Source organism: Ursus maritimus, unplaced genomic scaffold (genome assembly GCF_017311325.1).
Source record: "Ursus maritimus isolate PB19 unplaced genomic scaffold, ASM1731132v1 scaffold_4, whole genome shotgun sequence".
In the NCBI taxonomy this organism is placed as follows: Eukaryota; Metazoa; Chordata; class Mammalia; order Carnivora; family Ursidae; genus Ursus; species Ursus maritimus.
Genome location: NW_024426552.1, coordinates 58,020,567 through 58,039,268, shown reverse-complemented (window position 1 = coordinate 58,039,268; position 18,702 = coordinate 58,020,567). Strand labels below are relative to the sequence as shown.

Genomic DNA, 18,702 nt, shown 5'->3' with positions numbered 1-18,702 from the left:
GGGCCACCATATGATTTAATAAGTACTCTTTCTTTCAATTCTTTTGTTAGGCAAACACATGCTTTGTGAAACAACCCTTTGCAATCAATGTGCCTCTATCCAAGTTAGTCCCACTCATAGCTAGTTCCATCTTTGCCCCTTCTATCCCATCCTACCCCTACAAATAATAAAGATACCTGGCAACTTCCATTCTCACATCAGCAACTACTCTTAAGTTTTCATTTGCCAGATACTGTGTGATTCTTGAATGGGAAATAGTGATTAAATATCAATAATTGTATCATATTCAATTGCTAATAGCCCATGTTCTTCCAGAATACTTCATGTTGTTTACTCTTTAAATAGAAGCATTTTGAAGTAGTTCTTATTGCTTTATTTTTTAAGGATAGTTCTTAAAATCTCCAATTATAGTCAAAGGAAATTCTTTGTAGAAGATGCTAAGAAAATTGGATTTTCCTTTGAATACCACTAGATATTAACAAGAAACTTAATGATGATCTGTAACATGCTAAAAAAATATGATGCTTCTATTGTAGCAAAGTATATTAAATAGAACAATGTAGATTAACAAGAAAAAAGCAAACTTGTGTAAACTGGGTCATTGCTGATGTGCAAATTTTATGGAAATTTTATGGCACATTTGATCAATTTATAAGAAGTGCATATTTGTGTTTATAAGAACACTCAAGCTTCCTATGTGGCATGATTTTAACAATCTTTTATATGTAAGAACAGATTGAAATTAAACTGTCTTCCTGGCTGTTTCTATTCTTTAAATTGTAAAAATGACTTTTATTATTCTCTATTTAAAAGTCACTGATCTGGGAATCAGGAGACTTAGTTTCTGGTCCCAGTTCTGTCATTTAACTAGCTCTATTCTCTTGAGTAATTTATTGAATTCTTTGAGCCAGTTTTTTTATTTATAAATATAAAGAATTGGACCTGATGCTCTGTAAAGCCCCTTCCAGTTTTCATGTCTAATATTCAGCATTGTATCTGTCTGTATCTCTCTCTATTATGTATAAATATCCACATATAAAAACTTAACTGCATATAGGTTCCGTACATCAACAACCTAAGTTATTCAACAGAATTCATAAAGAAATATCCAAGAATAGGATTAATTTTCTCCTGAATAAAGCAGTTAAATTTAGCTGATGAATAAATAACTGGAAGCTACAGTAGGTTCTTGATCTGGATAAAAGCAGCATGATATTTTCAAAAGTACTGTTAGGCAGCAATGTATAGAATGGATTAGAATGGAAGAAATCTGGAATAGAGACCGGCAGAATGATGCCATGGTTCAGGATGACATAAGGAGAGTCCAGAATGTAGTGATAACATCAGACATAGAGTAGAAGCAAAAGATATGAAGATACTGAGATAAATATTTGCTTAAAAAAATCTAAAAAGATTATGAAAAGGAAAATCATAAAAGAGGAAATACGAATGTCTAACGAACATATGAAAAGGTATTATAACTCGCTAGCACTTCAAGGCATTATTTATAAAAATAATACTTCTCAATGCTAGTAGGTGTGCAGTAAAACTGGCACTCATATAATGATGGTGAGGATATGTATTGACACAAAATTCCACAATGTAAAATGGCATTATATTATCAAGAAACTTTCTTTAAAAATGTATCTTTTTGGCTCAGTAATTTTACTAATAGGAATCTATCTATCCAGAATAGAAACTCTAGACTGAGATTTATGTATAAAGATGTTCATCACAATGTTCATTTACAAAAGTGGAAAAAGAGAAAAACAATCCTAAATATTTATTTGGAGAGATTATTAAACAAATTGTGGGACATCCATAGATATCATTGCATGTATACTTATTAAAGATATTTTTAAAAATTCTTTTACTGGGAAATGCTCATGAAATAATGCAACAGAAAGAAACTTGTACACCTAACATGATCCTAAATTTGAAACATTAAAATATATGGTTATAATTGAAGGAAATACCTTAAAATGTGAAAAACATCTGTACGGTATAATTAAGTGATATTTCTCCTTTTTCTTAAACTTTCTAAATGTTCTAAAAATACTATAATAATTAGAAAAATAAAAATTTTAAGCAAACAGCAAATAAGGTAAATAATATTAATTCCAAATTTGATGATAATTCAAGAGATGAATACATGTTTATCATGTATTTATCACCCCTTAATGGAATTAAATGTTTTGCTTTTCCAATTTATTAAGCTTTTGAAATATCTGTGATACAGATTTTTGGAACCATATCATATTGAATATGATATGGCATGTATTTTCTGAATCAGACAACGTTGTTTCTGTTGTGCCCAGTGCTTCTCAGAGTATCTGTTTTGCTTTTTTGTGTTTTGTTTTTTTGGATCCTTGTACATTTGCCTCAGGTTATCAGCTTGTGCTCTGACATTCTAGAACCTCATTTTCTTTAGTCCATCAGTCAGTTCTGACATTAATACACTCAAAGCACATGCACATGTATACAAAATTATTATAAGGGAAGAAATCTAGATCACTCTTTATGTTTTCAATTGTTTTAACTTCTAAATTTCTCATCCTGTAAAAGTTTCATAATCTAATAATAATAGCTTTTTGAGTAATTGAGACACATGAAAATGAAGTAAAGGACACAGCCAATATGTCAGTATAAAGTCACTTTTATTGGTAGAATAAACTACTACCGATAAAATTTATCAGGCACCCATCTCAAGAATAGAATCTTGGCTACTCTGTGTAAGAATGAATAAACATAACAACTTACTTAGCTCTGTACACAGAACTTAGCCAAAAAAGAAACCCAGTTAGATGCCAGAAAGAATGAACCAGATAAAGTTTTATTGGCTCAAAATACACAAGTAACTTAGTCCACTCCTTTTCTAACAAAACTGCTTAAGTAAAAATGTAATCTTTTTTAAAATCTAAATTCCTTACACTAGCCAATGGCAAAGTACTGGAGTAACTAAACATTTCCAGACCGCACCCTCTTTCCCTTCTGCCAGGAGAATGAACCACTCTTTCTCCAGCTCAGGCCTCCACTGACTACTAGTTAACATAGAACTATTTATACGCAAGTTCATCTCTTTTTCAGAACAGTAATTCCAGTGAAAGTAGAAGTTATGTCCTATTTACCTTTGTTACCTCAGGTTCTGGCAAAGTGCATGATTGTTGAATGAACTAATGAAAGATTGGCAGCTTACTTTAGATGATTTTAGTATCTATAAAGATAAATGAAGGAAAAGTTAATTTGGTTTCAAATGTTCGCACCCTATGTATTATTATATAACCAATCTCACTAGCATTTAGGCAAGTTCTTTTACAGTGATACTATGACCAAATCAGGAACATCTTTGGGAGTAAACATCTTTCAATGTGGCTTCTGGTTAAGTGATCAGTTAAGGGGCTGACTCTTGATTTTGGCTCAGGTCAAGATCTCACGGTCCTGGGATCGAGCCCCGCATCGGGCTCTACACTCAGAGTCCTCCTTAAGGATTTCTCTCCCTCTCCCCCCCCCCACCAAAATAAATAAGCAAATCTTAAAAAAAACAAACAAACATGTATTTTTCTGCAAGGCATAAGACTAAGAGTTAAAGTAGTGTAGTTTTTAAGAGCTCTTGCAATGACTGGTATGAAACCCACAATAAGCTACTCAATCTCTGAAACTCAATTTCTTCATCTGAAAGATGGGAATAGTAATAATGCTTACCGTGTAGCCCTTGCTCTGGAGACTGGATGAGATCTTGCATATCAGATAGCATCATGCCTGGCTAAGCCCTTGGGCTATTATTACTAGAATTAATTCCTCCCAGGACAGCTGGTTTTACTTGCACATGTATCTTGACCACTGGGACAGAGGGTAGGTATACCAGTAGGGCTCACACTGGAATCAGAGAGCTTAAGTGCCTATGCCAGTGCATTTCAGGCTTTAGAGCCTAAGAATTACTTGGGAAGTGCATTTAAAAGGTAGATCGTTGAGTTCCACCTCAAGACATACTAATTCAGTTGATTTGCTCTGGGGTGTGACCCTGATATATGTCTTTTTAACATCCTCCTCAGGTGATTCTTGTATAGCTGGTCCCAGACCAAACTCTAGGTAACCCTGCCATCATGACTCCATCCCAGACTCAGTTGCATATCACCTCCAGCCCTATAGCATCATTCCCCAGGACTTACCCTGATGAATACTTATGTGGCTTTGCTGCCCCCACTCCTTCGTGGTCCTATCCCATTGAAAGTGGAAGGTAAGAATAGGAAAGACAAAGTCAGTCAGGAGAACTTGAGTAGCTGCAGTAAATTATTTATTTTGTATTAGTTGGGCTAATGGTCTTTTGCATTAGTCCAAAACTGAGCTGATGTGACAGGTAAGCTTGAACTTTCAAACAATAGTTTTCCTCCAATAACTGTAAAATAATTGGCTGTAGTGAAGTTTACCTCCTGGGTTTGTTTTTTTTGTTTTTTTTGTTTGTTTGTTTTTTGTTTTTTTTGTGGAATTGCTATCTATAGAACTTAGATGAATAAGCACAATTGAAGTGCAAAGTGTTAAATGCATGCTTTGATGTAGTCGATGCATTTGCACATTGAAGTAATTAGGATGTATTTAAAAGCATTCTGCTTGCAATACTTTGTTCTCTATTTCCTACAAATCAAATTAGTGAGGGTAGATTTGATTTTGACATCATTTTGAAAATATTTTCTTTTTCTTTTTTAAATTTTCTGAGTATTACATTTTTACAAAGTTCAAAACACAACCAACTGTGACTAAATTCATAAAAACAAAACAAAAAGTCCAAAGTGCAGGAAAATGAAAAACAGCACAGAGTAATATGCAGTAGAACAACATAAATCATAGCTCACAAATATAGTTGTAATAATACACCTTATCCATGTCTGATCAATTAATAACAAATACACATTCAGATAGCAGATAGCTCATTCTTTTCCTTTGATTGAGAGCCCCAAATTTAATTATTCATCTCAGTCCAAATAAATATGAAAAGGTAGCCAGACCTTCTTAGAAAAATCTTAACCATCTCCTATTTTCATTGTGGTATATGTAATGCAATGAATGAATGTGAAGAAAGAATATAAAGGGTGTTTTCCTTGTTTGCTAACAAAGCATTCAAGCAGGATTTTTTTTTAAATAAAGTTAGACTTGATAGAACCAAGAAATGCTTATGGAGCTATTTGCACAAAGACAGACCTGAGTTTAAATCCCAACCCTGCATACTGTCTGTATGATCTTTGACAAATTATTTCACCTCCCTGAGCCTCAGTTTTCACATCTGTAAAGTGAGGGTAATAATATCTACATTGCAGCATTGCTTTCTTAACATTCAATGATGTATTGGAAGTGTCTGGAATTTAGTACGTACTCAACAAAAGACATTTATTATTATTAAGAAAGAAAGTTTGAAGGGATAAGAACCCTAAATCTGCTGAGGAAAAAAGACCAAACAAAAATATTCTGTATTTTCACATTCTCAGAGGCTATTTATCCCAGAATTTTATCTGCAGAAGAGAGAGTTTTACCTTTATAATTTTCTTGCCACCCAAATTGTTGTCCTTAATATAAATCAGTGACCTCAAAACACATGTTGAGAAATACCATTTATACTTTTGAAGTGCATATTTGAATGACTATAATTTTCTAATACAAATTATTATCATATTCTTTTGTTGAAGATAAACAGTACTTTGGCCTGGGTACAGATTACATAAATCCAGTTCCTCTTATTTTTTCTATACTAACCTTGTAGTTTTAGAAGTATATGTGTTTATGCATAGAAGTGAAGGGGAGAGAGAGAGAATGGACAAGAACAGTAGATTCATTTGTGCTTCTTAGGAAGCAGAGAAGCTGTCTTGTTCAATCCTATCGTCAGTGATGAGCTCTATGTTTCATATATAGAAAGTGTTCAATAAATGATTGTTGAATTAATACATGGGGAGGAACAAAATGCTAAGAAAATATCCGTATAGCATAAAGGAGCCAGCTCAAAAGAGGTGTATGCAGATAGTAAGCAGAGAGCTTAAAACTTACTGAGGGGTGTCAATACTCCTTTAGTTAGGAGGGCTCCGTGTGGAACTACTGGTAGTCATTTTTATTCAGAGCCTCTAATTTTCTCTGGAGAAAGCAGCAAAACCAGAAGAGCCAACTGATCCTCAGTCAGAGAGCCATGACCTGACCTTCATAGAGCTGCAAGAACCATAGAGATTTGTTAATACAGGGTCCTCACTTCCCAGCTGAAGGAAATGAATGATTTCCCCAAACATTTGGTGACAAAGTTTATTGATACTCAAACTTCGGTTTCCTGATTCTGGTCCAATTCAGTTTATATTGTACCATATTGCCTTTGTGTTAGCAGACTGTCCCCCTGGAGGTTCCCATATATCTGAAGTGGCTTCTCTTCTTTTGACAAGACAGTGCAATGGGACATCCAGCAATGCCTCTGATTAGAATCTTCTCACCTTGTCTGGCATTTTCCTTAGAGCCTAAGAGGCTTCAATAAAGAGATTCTTCCTTTGACTCTTAAATTCATTTTTTTAATCAAGAAATAATCTATATTAAATTATTATTAACCATAAAAAGCTCATTCAAACTACTTTAGCTCCTTTCAAGTGATTAATTGGAGCTAAAAGGAATGGAGAAGAAAGAACCATTATAATTTGACTGGAGAAAGAGAAGGAAGAGTTCTGTCCTTGAGATGTTAACTAGGTCAAGGCAAGGCTGGGTAGGCTGTGATGGGGGAGAGGAGATCCAGAGTACTCAGCAAGTCACTGAGAGATTTGAATCTCAGAGAACAGGGGAGAGAAGAGGTGAAGGGATAGAAAGAAGAAGTAAAGGGGGGGGGTGCTGCAGGTAGACTTCATAATTTGGTCTTTTGCTTCATTATTTACTGTGTTTGTAACCCTTGTGCTCAGTGGGGAAGGAAACCTTGGGTTCAGGTCATTCGTGTCCTGATATAATTTATATTGCTACTGTCAAGCAATAACTAGAATTCCTTGAATCAATTATTAACGACATCCATGAAAGAAGAAATAAAGCATTTAATAGGTAAATATCTTCCCCTTCCACCTAAAGAATGGAGGAAGTGTTGATGGGCTGTTGGTGAGTTAAACTGGCATACCAGGAATTTTTATAAATGGTTTTCCCATGCTCCATTGAATCTGTAGCTGAGACTTTAGTTGTATACCAGCTGTGCGTGCAAAATCTCATAATTATTCTTACTGTATTAAGCATTTTATAGCAATTTTAGCTCCAAAATGCTATGCAATAGTTTTTATGCAAGTGTACCAGACATGTAAGCTGTTCCAATGAAAACATTTCCTTTCATTTAGACACGTGGTTTTAGGTTTCCAAACTTAGCTCTTTGCATTGATGGAAGAATCTTTAGGCCAGACATCAGGTTTTCTGGTGGGGAGTTGGATTTTCTTGCACATACTTTATTTCTCCAGGCAGCCTCATGAGAAAAGGGGCGTTCCACTGAGTATACAACAGTGATATTAGCAAATACTGCTGCTGAGTACTAGCTCCTCCACAGCCCGTCCTGTTGAGAAAGGCACTGGAGAGGAAGCTAGGGTTATCTCGGCATCCCTCTGGGGCGTAATGACAAGCAGGCAGAAGGACTTGGACTTAACCTCTCTGCAGAAGGCTGACACCTTTAACACTGCCGCACATGCTGCTGCGCCCTGCAGTGGCAAGTCTTGGGCCCGAGCCCAAAGCTGGTGTGGAGTTTGAACCCTTGGCATTCTGGCCCAGGGCCAAGTGCTATCAATGGAACCCCACTGACACCTTTAGTTATTCTTCCTAGATTAGGATAGTAATTTACTTGTCTCTTTGATTTCAAGTGTCTGGTTTTGTTTCCAGATGCCTCCCAGCTCATCTGTATTCCAGGGGTTTCAAAAGACTTTAACCTCATTGGTTCTCTCCTTTGTCAGTTCCATTTGGTGAACACAGGAGGGATACAGAGACTACAGAGAGGCGAGGGAGGGGGTAGTGTGCGCGTGATGTAGGGGGCATGTGGGGAGGGCTTGGTGAGACTGCAGGAATAAATGAAAGGCATATTCACTTTCAGAACGTCAGCTATTGTACTGGAGCAAGTCAGGGTGGAGTAAAAGAGGTGATGTGTAGGACAATGTAGTGAAAAGTGTCATTAGATGGATTCATGTATAAAAGCCCTCCAAACAGCAGTAATCTCAAACTCCCCCAAATGACCGCAATATATGAAAGAAATGGAGAGACCATAGACATTTTATCCCAATGCCAATAAGGTAACAGCACTTGGATTTTAACATGCTATGGTAGGAAAAGGCATTTATGCAGGGGTGTCATTTCATGTTTACAAGGGCCTGTCTAGCACTGTTTATTGATTTTACTGCAGTTCTTTCCCCAGGACCCTGTAGATAGATAATTGCTAGAAATGTCCATCATTAGCAGAGCAACGAGTGCAACCATCACACTAGGAAAAAGATACACATAGGACCCTGCAAGCAGGCATCAGACGGGGGTAGGAGTCACACAATAACACGTGCAGCTATAACTCTAGGCAAACACACACACAACACCCTGTGTAGCCATTGCACTGAGAAAATACACACAGCCCCCTGTGCAGCCATCACACATCAGGAAAATACACACATGACACCCCTATGCAACCATCACACCAGGCAAAAGCACAGACATAAAATGCTAAGTCAATAGGAATGAACAGCTCATAAAAGCCTACTGGAAGAGATCACATCACAGCCAGGTACATCTGTTCTCAGCACTAACCATTATCGTTAGCTTAAAATGCTTAAAATCGCTGCGCATCCTCAGGTCTAGGGACAGATTATTCCAAGAAGATTCTGCTAAATAGATTTGGCAATGCAGTGAAGGGGACCTCTACTACATTAAAGTGATGCATTTTGCATCTCAAAGGCTGTCAGCTGTATTTAGAGGAACTCTGTGATTGAAGAACAATGCTCTAGGATGGAATAGCAATTTTTCCAGCCCTTCGAAACCTGGGGGTGACTTTTACCCCAACTTGAGTTAAGTGTACAACTGCAGGGGCAGCTATCAGATTGGGAGGTGACTAATAAAAGCCACATTGGAAACGGCTTTCATCTGTGCTGCAAAGTAAGCCCCTCCATCCTGTTCTAAACTGGAACTCTCAGGTGGGATATCATACCCAGAGGTCTTCGTGAGGTCAGACTTCAAGCCATCAACTGGAGATAAATAAGTAGGAACTACAGTCCTTGCTTCAGAGGGTTTTCTGCCCAACTGGGGGGAATAAAGGAACCACCCACCTCTTCTCTTGCCAGAGCCTTCTCTTTATCCTCTTGCCTTGGTCTGTGATGTTATCTTCACTGTGTGACACAGGGGTCACGCACTGCAAGGGAAGCTCTGTGTGTCCTTCTGAAGACTGGCCCCAAAAAATAGTTAGAAAGAGTTTCAAGCTTGCAGTTCCATGTTTCAATTACAGTGGCGTTATATGTTTCTACTGAGTGAGACAAGTTTCAAGCTAGCTTGTTAAGAATGATTTACACCATAATTCGAGGAAAAAACAAATGTGAGTGACTGAGATTTGAAAGGGAAGAGTAGGGGGGAAGTGCCAGACTAAACGAATCCTAAGTAAATAGGGTGGGGTGGGGTGGTGGGTGTTTTTTTTTGTGTGTGTGGTTTTTTTTTTTGGTATTTTTTTGTTTGTTTGTTACTTTGCCTTTTTAGAAAAAAAAAGAAAGAAAGAAAAAAGAAAGAAAGAAAATGTATTGTTGGTAATTACTTCCTCACCTGGGTGGAATGAAGCAAAAGAAAACAGAATTGCTCCATTTGCTCCTTAACCAAATTTTAAGAGAGGACAGGTGTTTCTCTTAATTCACATGACATCTTACTGGGAAAAAGCAGTACTAGAAATGAGAACTAAGAATTCCACTTCTTTTTTTTTTTTTTTCAAATGTGGTGGAAAGGTTTTGTTAGGGAGAAAAAAGCATTTTCCATAAAACAATGCAGTAGTGACATGAGGTAATTACATGGTGACTGGGACACACCGCATGGCATACTGGAGAAATTGCATGATACCTACGTGATAACTATAGTAACTCTAGTTATCACTACCGTATTATCTCCTGATAACTATATAATTAGTTTGTGTCACAAAAGCACCCTAAACGTATGCCTGTTCCAGCTACTCTGGTAGGAAAAAAAAAAAAAATAAACTTTTTTGCAAGGGGGAAAAAAAGCTAATGAAGAAAGTTGCCAAGAACAGATATTTTGTAATCTGTGCTAAATCTCTGCTGGAAAACATGAACAGTAACGAAGCTGAGAAGACAGTAAAAGAAATTCGGGGCAAGGTGCCAGACGCCCAGACGGAAGGAGAATGTGGACCAAAAGATTGCGACAATCGGGTAATTATGGTTTATGAATTTCAGCTTTAATCTGTAGTTCAGTGAGTCCTGATTAAATATCTGTTAAACACAATTAAAGTTTGTTTTTGTATTTCACCGTCTTGATCAGAATAATTAGAGACTGCGTGTTTCATGTCAAAAGTAGCAAGAGGAATTTTAGTGAATGAACATCGTTTTTAAAAGCCATTTGTAGCACCAGCTGTTGGCATTATTTTATATTTTAGTGTTATCAGCATAAAGATGGTCCTCTGGATGCTGAATAGTTTCCAGCAGGACAAGGATGTTAGGCTGTCACGATGGGCCTGTGCTGCCGAGGCTTCAGTGTTGGAGGGCTCATATTCACAGGAGGTAGTGGACAGGGGAGATGTAGGTCAGGGAAGCAGATATTTTAGGTGAGAGGAGAAGGAAGACGTTTGAGTTACATTTATCCAAACAAGGAACTGAAAGGGGATTTCTTATGGTGTAGTCATTTGTGTTAACACCCGAAAATGCTGGTGAGCCTATGGAGCAGGTCGTATAGACATCGTGCCTGAGGGAAGGGCACAAGAAAGGTATGATAAGCTGTATTGGAACTCTGTCCTGGTTGGCTTTTGGCTGAAAACCTGGACCTTTTATTCCTGAAGTTGGTAGAAGGTAGTGCTGAGAGAATTTGCCATACTAATCATTCTTTGGCTGGGGATAGCAGTATGAATTCTGCGAAAAGGACAAGTTGGAATATAAGAAGGATTAACTAAAACTGGGTAAAGGAGCAAAATAAGATTCTGCAAACCAAAACTAAGACTATGATTTCCATACGCATGGGCCAAAAGGGAAGCTGGGGAGTTGTAAATTGCTATCTCCTAAAAATTATGTGAGGGTATGTGCGAATACTTCTATGCAGTTTACCGTGATATGAGCTTTAAAGAAATAAAATACTCTCTTGCTTGCTATTTGAAATTTGGGTACCTGGAAGATTTCGATCCCTGTGGTACACAGAATGATAACCCCTTCCCCATCCTAATCCTCAGAACCTGTGAATGTGTTGCCTTACATGACAAAAGAGACTTTGCAGATGTTAGTTAAGGATCTTGAGATGGGAAGATGATCCTAGATTATCTGGGTGGTCCTAATTAATCACAACAATCCTTATAAGAGGAAGAAGGAAGCAGTAGGGTCAGAGTCAGAGAAGATGTGACAATGAAGCAGAATCTCAGAGAAAATGAGACAAAAGATGTGGTACTGTTGCCTCTGCAAATGGGGAAACAGCCACGAGCCAAGGAATGCAGGCTGTGTCTAGAAGCTGGAGACAAGAAGGAGAGTCTCCTCTGGAGTCTCCAAAACAAATGCAGTCCTGCACCTTTATTTAAGGACTTCTGACTTCCAGAACTGTAATCATTCCTGTTTTGTAGGCCATGAGCAGAATAGGAAACCAATATAGAACCTGTGAATCTGCTCTGTGGATTTCATCTCCATGTAAAAGTAGTCTAGCTAAAAGTGCATCTGGGGATGAGAAAAACAACCAGCCTCTATGAATTTCATCTCCTAAAGCCCATTCTCCAGGCTGTCTCTGTGGTGTCACTTGGAGGTACCTGCCTATGTATTATAAATTAAAATCATGGGCAAATTCAACCCCGCCCACCCTCCAATAATACATTCCACATGAGTAGAAATATTTACAGGAAGGGAAGACTATAAGGTGAAAATAATTTCCCCAAAAACAGCAGTTAACATTTGAACACATAACCACAGGTTGAATCATTTCTCTTTGTCAATTTCCACCTCCAGAAATGGCAATTTCATGTGGTCCCACATACCCAGTGTTATCTCATTTAAACCTTCTAGGACTAAAATTAAAAATTTCTTCCAAGATTATAAAATTAATAAATGTCAGAGTTATGTCGGGCTAATAAAATGCTTATGTGCAACATTCAGGTAAAAATGAGATTAAATCCCAACTGGCCAGAGGTGTTTTTTGCAGAGTTGAGGATGCAGACATGTGTCTCCCGTGCTATTCCACAAAGTGACAGCTTGAGTCATGAGAAAGCTGTAGGGTAAAGTGAGCATAACCCAAATAGACAAAGACAATGATTGAAATTTGCTACCTAGCATCTGTGTATTCAAAAGAGCATATACTACCACAGAGGAAGATAGCCTAGCAAGTACTTTAGAATGGTATTGCTTAAAGGATTTCTAGCTTCTTTGCTTTAAGGCTTCCACCAATAATCTCATGAAAGCTGTGAACCCTCTCCCCACAAAAGGACAGCATCTTGTCAAAGGATTCACAGGCCCTCTCAAGCCTATTGATGGACCTCAGATTAATTACCCTTGGTTTACAATTGTGTTCCAAGAAAAACACTGTGGGACTGACTGGTCTGACATGATTTAAGACCAGAATTATGTGATACTTATTTACCACATGATTTTGGACCAGTCATCAATGTACACCAAGGTCCAGGCTTTTAATTAGTAAAATTAGTACTTCTGGTGCTAATGTGCTAGGAAAGTACATTTTTGTTTTTAAAACATTTGAGGTGCATTTAAAGACCACCTGAAAAACACTGGTATTGCTCTTGCTTGCTGTCCATTCTTTTATCATTTAGTCATTTATTTATTCATTCATTCTGCAAGTGTTTATTGAGCCCTTACTGTTTATAGGTACTGGGAATATGATAGTGAGCAGGACTCACAAGGTCCTCTTTCCTCAGGGAACATTCTAGATAGAGAAAATACTTAATAAATATGTAAATACTATACTAACACACACCAATGGATGAAAAGAAGAAAACAAGAGTATAACCTAATAGAAATAGCATGTAAAAGAAATAGCAGGAAGATCGGTAGGAGAAGGAAGGGAAGAATGAAGGGGGTTAAACAGAAGGGGGAATGAACCACGAAAGACTATGGACTCTGGGAAACAAACTGAGGGCTTCAGAGGGGAGGTAGGTGGGGGATTGGGATAGGTCGGTGATGGGTATTAAGGAGGGCACGTATTGCATGGAGCACTGGGTGTTATATGCAAACAATGAATTCTGGAACACTACATCAAAAACTAATGATGTACTATATGGTGACTAACACAACATAATAAAAAATAAAAAAAATAAAAAAAGAAATAGCATGTAAGCAGGTGGCATGTGGCTGAGACTTGAATGATGTTAAAAACCAGCCACTTGAAAATCTGGAGGAAAAGCATTTCAGGTAGAGTGGAATAGCAACTATAAAGACTCTGAAATTAAAATGAGCTAAGCATGTGAATTATGAAAGAAGGTCAGTGCATAGAAGTATATTAGAAAGGTGATCAGAGAAGAGTCAGGATCCAGATTACACAGGCTTCATGCTGAACAGTTCAGATTTTATTCTAGTTGCAAAGGGCAGTCATCAGAGATTGATATGGAAGGGTCTGATTACACATACAAAGAAATCATTATCATTGCTGTATAGAGAAAGGAGTATAAAGGAGCAAGAAGAGAAGTAAACCCAACTAATAGTTAAGAAGATGCCCAAAGCTGAAGATAGCAAGTAGCCTCATGGCCACATAATATATTATTACCTCATAGAAGATTTGAGATGTCTCATGTTGAGAAGCCAAGAGAGCAGAAACTGATTTATGAAGTATAGCATCTCTTATGTTTTTGGTCTATTAAAGGATTGTTTTGACCTAAAAATGTTCTTCCTGAGAGGAAGAGGAAAAGGAAATCTGAGCACAACAGTCTAATGATATTGGCAAATGAAGCAGTTACTTGGTGGGGAGAGGATTGTTGAGGTAACTGAGAAAGTCACCAGCAACCAGGAACCTCAATAGATAAGGGTGTTATTGAGGGTTTGGGCCCATTTCACTAAGGTTCCTTACAAGTCTGCTTCTTCTGTTTTCCTGAGATGAGCTTAAGATCACAAGTCTTCTGAACTCTCTTCTGCCCCTTTTAAATATGGGTTTAGGGGCACCTGGGTGGCTCTGTCAGTTAAGCATCAGACTCTTGATTTCAGCTCAGATCATGATCTCTGGGTCCTGAGATCAAGCCCCACATCAGGCTCCACCCTCAGCATGGAATCTGCTTGAGATTCTCTCTCTTCCTCTCCCTCTGCCCCTCCGCCTGCTTGTGGTCTATAAACAAACAAACAAATAAATAAAATCTTAAAATAAAATAAAATAAATATAGATTTAAATGTCCTGCTTCTCACCACCATCTACCCCTCAAAGTAGTCTACAGAGAAGATCACTACAGGGATTAGGGGCAAATGTAATGTGACTTGAATGAACGTCAGGAAAGGAAGAAATTCCGTTGTTCTTGAGTTTCCCAATAGAATTAGATATTTGTGCAATGTATTGGGGCTTTAGTGAGTCACCGACATTACCTGAAAGAAGTATAGTTCAATTATACTTTGTCAACCAATTGAAATCCTTTAATAAATGGCGAACTGTGATAGATACCCCCAGGAATAATGACCTATATAAAAATAGTGATGTAGTGTTAGCTTATGGACAACTTATTTTCACTAATAAGTTAGAAAATTATATAATTCATTGCTCAATGACATTCATAAGTAATGCAAATTGGTAAAATATGCAACTATATATAAAAAGATATTTAGAAAATCATTCAAAAGACAAGGGGCAGGAGCCTTTTCCAACTGACATTCCTATGAGACTGTAAGTTACAGCTTCAGGGTTCAGTGTGAGAAAACTGCCCTAGAGTGAAGGGGAACCAACTGAAAGTGCTGTTGAATTTCATAATCAGAGTTCCTAGAATGAAAAAATGCAAATTATATTTCCAGGGAAATATGAGTGTGATAGTATAGTATTATGGAATAGCCATAGTCCATGGACCAAAAACAATTAGGTACTATATATGAAAGACCTGTTGCAAATACAACATGCATGGAGATTACGTTAAGTGAAGGCTTAACAAATGGTTATTACTGTTGTTGGTTGTTGTTGTTTAAATTAAAGCTGAAGTATTATAATAGAATTTCCTGCCCTTTTGCCACCTCAGGTATTTATGCTGTTTTAAACCTTTCCCTCCCTCCAGTTCCCAAACTGCCCTTTCTCTGGGGAACAGAATATAAATTATCCTATCTAAATTTTGAGAATGACTATTCCCGTGTGAGAGAATATCAAAGCTGAGAAGAGAATACAGAACTCTTAACAACCAGTACTATTCATGCCAGCTCATCTGCTACCTCCTAATAAAACTGGTTGTTAATCTTCCCTGATTTGTCTACATCTTTCAGGTAATAAAAGTGTCTAAACCATAATGCATTCTTCCAGAGAAGATAATCAGGTAACTTAATACCTCTCTGCTCAGCAACACAATGTCCCTTTGTATCCAATCCTGAATTGGATTGACATTTCTAGCTGACGCTTTACATCAAAGGTCATTTTGCTCAGTTCACTATCTGATCTTTTTTATTGTCTTCTAGCATATTCCTAATTCTCAAAAAGATTTCTTCATCCCTGGCGGTATACTGAGAGTTCCCAATTTCATTATCTCGTTGGTATATTTCATTAATTATTAAGATCTCTCTAATTGTAAGTTTCTCTTCCCAAGAAAGTGTCTGAGTCTCATCATTAGAGATATTAATAAGCTGAATTTTGTGAACACCCAAAGTATAGTTAAGTTGGGCATAACTCTGAACTGCCAAGGGAACAGAGATCTCCCAAGTAAAAAACCTCTTTGAACTGTAATGATTTCGTAAGGGTGATTCATTACTTAGTAAATTTTATTAAAAATGGAATGAATCAATGTGAGTAAAAGATTCGGTTTCCTTCATTTATTTATGTTGAGCCATTCCATTCATACAGGTTGGAAAATAATTCCCCAGGCAAGACCAACTAATGTTTTGTGTGTTAATATAGATGCTAAGTATCGTTTATTTTCTCTTCAGTTTTGGCTGTCTCTATTTTACCCCCTAAAAAAGGAAAAGCATAAAAATATTATGATCTAATAAAATAACAGGATTTTCAAAATTTATTTACTAAAAATTAAACTGTAGTCATTGAGTGTTTAATACTATCAAGGTTGTTAACAAAAAAGATTGGACTGGGATTAGAAGTCAAAAATATATTAGGAAATCACATCACAGAAATATGAAAAATATGGTGCCCTTTCTAGAATCTAAAAGCCCTGAAGATATAGTACTACTACTAGAACTAAGGGAGATGGGATCAAAAGAGAGATCACAAGAGAATATCCAACTTTCAGAAGGATGTCTGAGAGCTGAGGAGGAGCTATATTTTGCATGAAACTTTCATAATGATAGAGCATTTACCAAGGTACAAATAGTCTATAGAGTGCAAGATAGCCTATCTCCCAACAAGATTTAATAATAAATGCAGTTGAGATTAGGAGGGTAGGGAGGATTGAAAGAAAAAGGTCAACATAGGTTAGATGAGGAAACAGACCTGTGGGAGATACTTTGAAAATCATGAGTTCATATTACATAACTGTTCATCTTTATCCTACTTTGTAGAAACGATGTGTGAACAAATCCAGAGGTGGAGGAAAGCCCACAGGAAGGAAACAGTTAACTTCTCTCTGGCATGCTTATTCTGGTCTTTAAAAAAAAATTATGTTTATATTGGATGGTGGGATGTTGTTACCTTCCATTGAGAGAGGATAAAAAAAGGAAAAGCAGAAGGAGTGGAAGGCAACAATACCTGTGTTATCTTCCAACGTATTTTTGAATGACTCTGATCTAACTTCAGTTTCAAGCTGTTTAAATCTATCTCACTGACGGGTCCAAATCTAGTGCTCACATGTTTGGGACAATTAAAATCAGCAGGGTCTGTGGCTCCCTAACCCAGGCTTTATTGTATAAGGGGTAAACAGCCACTTGTAATTTAGTGAGTGAGTGCAGGTCTTTCATGACGCACATACCAGCCCCTCTGAAAACCGATCAATTTCTGTGCTTGGCAGTGGCATTCATAAGGCCCCTATGGAGCATTATCCCATGCCTGAGGGTCATTACTCTTCCACAGGAGCACTGACAGTTGTGATGAATGGCGGTACCTGGGAAGAGGAGTGTTTGGATGTTTAAACAGATTACATTTTCCTTTTAGAGCAGTAGACATTAGATCACATCTTAGACTGTCTACCCATGTGGACAGTGAGGATGAAATCAGAGCAACTCGTATGTGACCCAGTGAGATTCAGGTGTACCAATCATCATTTCTGTTGGGGGAAATGGACTTGACTTTGCATCCTGTCACGATATTGTATGTGCTGCCAAGCAATGGGTGATAGCCACATACAGCTGCTGAGATGCTAGGCTGTCAACAGGCATGAGATTCCGTCCATCACTATTATCTACAACAAGACTCATTACCTGCCAGCCAGTAAACATCCTATTTACACCATCTGCAATGAATTAAAAAGTGACGAAAAGAATCAGTATCTGTTTGAGTTGCAACATGATTGTCAAGTTCATTTTCATCTCTGGAAGCCCTTCAGTTCTATGAGAGACTTTGGGGAAAAATATATGATGAAGAAACCCAGGAATAGCCTGGCAGTGACAGTTGTCACTGACAATTGTCAGGTTTTTAACCAGGCATTTACAAATACAATTAGCTTCTTAAAGTGTAAGAAAAGTCCAGGCCTTTGTCAATTGCGTTTTTTCAGTTGTTCCCTCTCTGGTTTTCTGGTGTGCTAGAACTGGGACTCAGTGTTTGATACTCCTAAATTGATGCTGACTACAGTGAGAAATATTTCATAAAAATGTATATTTCAACATAAACTCTGAGGCAAAGCTGCCACTGTATCCAGAGAGGAAGTGATGATTAGTTTCTAATTTACACGTGCAGTGATTTCTTTGGCAAGTGTGAATTCCATGTCCTACAGTAAGGTTCTCTGTAACTGTTCCTACTTGAAGCAGTTATGGGGGTATTAAAAAGATGCAGAGGTCTACTGGCACTTGAGGCTGTTTACTTCTCATATAAGCAAACTAGCTGTCTGTCCAGATTACATGTGCGGGTGGTCAGGTGGTGGGAACTGCAGAGCAAAAGATCAAATAGAGGTGTTACCCACAAACCACGTGAGAAATAGAGGAAAGATTTGACATTTATTCATATGCATCACCTTTTATTAGCAGAATCTCTTGGGTTTTTTTTTTTTCATCTTCCTTTTTCTTCATCAGATATTCCAACAGCAAGGAAATGACTTTCATTCTTACTTTGAGGATAGGGTTTCTCGGTGCTGCTCAAGGTACTGCTCTGAGCAAAGAGACCAATTCTGAAATGAGGGTATTGAAGATAAGCCCTTCTGAAAATAGCCCTGGCTATGCAGTAGGATTTCACTCCCAGAAATCCATCTCTTCCTCCCACAAATTGCCCTTGTGGTAGTAATATAGG

At 37.6% G+C, this 18,702-nt stretch overlaps 1 protein-coding gene across 28 annotated transcripts in view; it reads left to right on the top strand.

The window, feature by feature from the left end:
• ZBTB20 (zinc finger and BTB domain containing 20) overlaps positions 1-18,702 on the top strand; it is a 757,238-nt gene that overhangs the window by 526,534 nt on the left and 212,002 nt on the right. The window contains exon 8 of one of the 28 annotated variants that reach the window (XR_005832190.1): positions 10,286-10,379. The exons of the other annotated variants lie outside the window; for them this stretch is intronic. The gene's annotated coding sequence lies outside the window, so the exon portion shown is untranslated. The remainder of the gene's footprint in view (positions 1-10,285; positions 10,380-18,702) is intronic. 28 annotated transcript variants of the gene reach the window in all.